General features: G+C 45.9%; 1 long non-coding RNA gene across 1 annotated transcript; it reads right to left on the bottom strand.

Moving 5' to 3' along the window:
- Positions 1-259: 259 nt before the first annotated feature.
- Positions 260-3,207, bottom strand: LOC310686766. The gene is made up of 2 exons (XR_014516102.1): positions 2,849-3,207; positions 260-1,155 (listed from the first exon to the last, which is right to left on the bottom strand). It is a non-coding gene; the product is annotated as an uncharacterized lncRNA (long non-coding RNA).
- Between the last annotated feature and the right edge of the window lie 273 nt (positions 3,208-3,480).

Raw genomic sequence — 3,480 nt, 5'->3', positions numbered from 1 at the left:
AGGAAGAGATATTGGAAGAGAAATGGAATGAGGAAGTAAATATAATTAAAGAAAGGGAGAATAGCGTAAGCCACCTGGAGATCCTTGAAGGAAAGATGGGTTGTCAACATAATAATAAATGGAAAGATTAAAAATATTTTCTCTTCTTCTCTCTTCCGGGCAGCGACAGCAGTGAGGCCAGCAGCTCCAGCACAGATCTCCCTCCCCACCAAGATCCAGTCCCCCCCTTCCCCACAAACCCAAATAGAAAAATAAAATAAAAATCATTATTATTATTCTAATCAAGTTCCTTTACAAACATGCTATTCTGTGATCATCCTTTTATCCTAGGCGGTGCTTTTTCCTACGTTTGTGAGAATGAGTGGAAATCCTGAGTCTCGCTGCAGGAGTCGACAGTTTGGCTCCTTCCCTTGTTGTTGCTCCTAGATGGAACTGCGCATGTGCGAAGACAAGACAGAGACTTCCAAACTGGATCAATAAACGTGTCACCCATTGTCAGAAAACCACTGTCCTAATCACATGCCAGATTGTCTTTTGTGAATGAAATAAAATTCTTTCAAATAGTTTTTTAATGCTGGCATTTGTCTGTCTTGAGAAGCAATGGAGTGCGCCTCCGGGGGTGAGGTCAAAAGTCAAGCAAGGGTGTCAGCATTCCCAAAGTGACCTCTCCAGGGAGCAAGACTGGGCAGTGTGTCTGGAGGTCCTGGGCTTCCCAGATGGCCTTGCAGATGTGTCTCCAAGGAAAGCAGAGTTAGGCACCAGTTGGGCTGCAGGAGTTGTCAGAAGGGGTTGTAAACAGCGCCACACAACCGCCTGAGGGACTCCAGATTTGTGTAGGGTTTACTCCTTAGCCTTTTCAGTTCCCAAAGATATCCCACAAGGCAAATCAGGATCAGAGTTTTCCTTCTCCTCGCTGGGCTATCTTTATAGGTGGATGAGCCCCATCTGCCCCTCACTTCCCTCCACAGCATTGCAGAAACCACCTTCTTGACCACTGGGCCCACGCTTGGTCTTGTCCGCTCAATCTTCTGGAGCCTGTCTTGGCACACAGGGGAAGTTCCTGAGCATTTGAGACACCTTGGCTGCCCTCACCTGGTTTAGGTGGCCAGTCAAAGCCGTTTCCAGGATGTGGCCTCTGTCGCATGCTGACCGTTTCTAGGAGCAAGAGAACAAATTTTTTATTAAAGAATGGAAATGGTTTAATGAATAGTTACAAACTGTAAACAGATAAGAACATTGGCAGGATTATTGGAATAACCTGCAGTTTAATAAGATTATATATTTAAAGCAGATGCATAAATGAAGAAATTAAGGTAATTTGGATATGCATAAGACATGAAGAATCAATTTAAGGAACTGCAGAAAGAGGGGGAAGGAAGTCAAGTTTTGAAATGTTAAAATGACTGCAAAATTATTGAAATGTATAAACTTGAAAATCATAATTTTTTTTAAAAAAAATATTTCGCCCAAAATCAGACGTCATCCGTTTCACTCCCAACTGGAGCCAAAGGACACAGGCCTGGCCAGGACAGCTTTCCAGTGATAGCTTCTGCGGTGATGAGGCATGTGAGCCTCAACTGTCCTGCATCTACTCCAGCTGAGGAATCACACACCTCCTCCCCAAGCTAGCGAGCCCCACCTGGGCTGTGGGTCCTTGCCTTCCGTCCCACCCAACTGACAGTTGTTAGTTCTGGAATCCTGAGCTTGAGGGGGGGTACATCCCATTTCGCCCCGTGGGACACTCACCACCCCTTAGCCACCTGCCTTTGGCGCTGCAGCAGTGATGGCTTTGGTCCCTGAAAGAGCATGCAAGATCTCTCCCAAATCTCAATACATATTTTGCTCTCCTAGACAACTTGCAAGACTACAATGAGATCTCACAAGATCTTGCAGGAAATCTCCAATCTGTTTACCTGCAAGCACACACCTTTAATCCCCCCCCCTTATTTAATACAAATTTCTCAATCTAACAGATTTGCACATAGGATTCTGTATCACATGAAATGGCACATTTGTTATGTTCTATTGTTACATTATTTGTGGCCTTCTAACACTTTGGGAGAAGCCTTCTCTCCCTTTCCCCTTTAAAAATGAGGATCTATGCTTTACACTCAGCAGGAAGGCCCATTTAAAAGGAAACATGTAGTTGTTTTGCTGCTGCTTTTTTGTGTTCTCAGGTGTCCAAGTTAGCCTCCTGGCCCTGCTCCTCCACTATACCACAGCAACATCCCCCACTAGGAATCCCTGCTTGGGCTTTCATTGGCCATCAGCAATATCCGGTGGAGCCAGGTGGAGAGCAATGCCCCATCTTGCCCATCTTTGGGGTTTCAAGAGGTATAGCCTCTGTGCATGTACAGAATTCATGATTCAGCAAATCTATTAGACCATGGAATGAGTTCTTTCCTCTGATTAAATTACCAAAGGAAGAAAGCAGGATTGGCTTTTCTCCCCAGGGACACAAGGAAGGGGAAGGAGTATGTTTAAGAAATCAAATTCCCCAAGGGCTGAAACTCTGTTCAGCCAGTTAAAAAACTCCAATTCTCTCCGTAGAGTGCTTCACATCTGGCGGGCAGGGCTTGTGTGCTTTGCTCACGATCCCTTGGATGGGCTGAGGCTGTTAGAGCAGCAGCCGTAAGTCTTGGGGCTCTGCTGGGAGTGAGACATTGTCCTCAGAAGGCAAAGAGTAACTGAGGTTCCCTTTTCTCTCCCTTGGAGGCCCTGAACCAGGAGCTGGCCAGTTCAGGGCCTCCATGGGAGAGAAAAGGGGGGCCAGCACTTGTGCTTAAAGGAGCTTTCATACGCGGTCATCCTGCCCCACACTCACATTCCAAAATATCTGCATGCTCACCTATCCAAGAGGTGGTTGGTCTTGGGCTGGGGGGTCCCAGAAGGCAGAATAAGTTGAGAAGCAAAGCCCAAGAAGTTGGAGGCATCCTCTTCGCATCCACCCAAACCCAATCTAAACAGCTTTGCTCCAGAACCAGCCCCTCCCTTCAGTTCTGTTCAGTTAAGAATGTCAGTTAAGAGGGACCACCTGTATTTTCTTGATTCTTGCCTGAGGTCATAATGGGCATGCACACTGGTATCTGTTGACCTGTAAGCACACACCTTTAGTTTATCTTTTTAAAAATAAAAATAAAATACAAGTTTCTCAATCTACCAGCTTTGCACAAAACAGCAGCCGTTTTGTGATCCATGGCAGTGAAAACCCCATGTTTTATGGTGCGCCCCCCCCCAAATGAGGCTTCAGGAGCTAACCCACAGGGTCACGATTTCTCCAAAGGTCCAATGTCATCTGATTCACTCCAAAGCAGCACCAAACACCCAGAGAATGCCCCCTGCAACATTGGGGTGGGGTGTGTGTGTGTGTGTGTGAAAACACTACATTTCCCATTGTTAGAGTGGCATACAAAGGATGAACAAGTTAAATCAGTGATGATAGATTGGGCAAGACATGTAGGACATAACATAATGTTTGAG

This window comes from Podarcis liolepis, assembly GCF_965112155.1.
Source record: "Podarcis liolepis genome assembly, contig: SUPER_9_unloc_1, whole genome shotgun sequence".
NCBI classification, from domain to species: Eukaryota; Metazoa; Chordata; class Lepidosauria; order Squamata; family Lacertidae; genus Podarcis; species Podarcis liolepis.
Note: the sequence above shows the minus strand (reverse complement) of the source record. Positions and strands in the feature narration are given on the sequence as shown.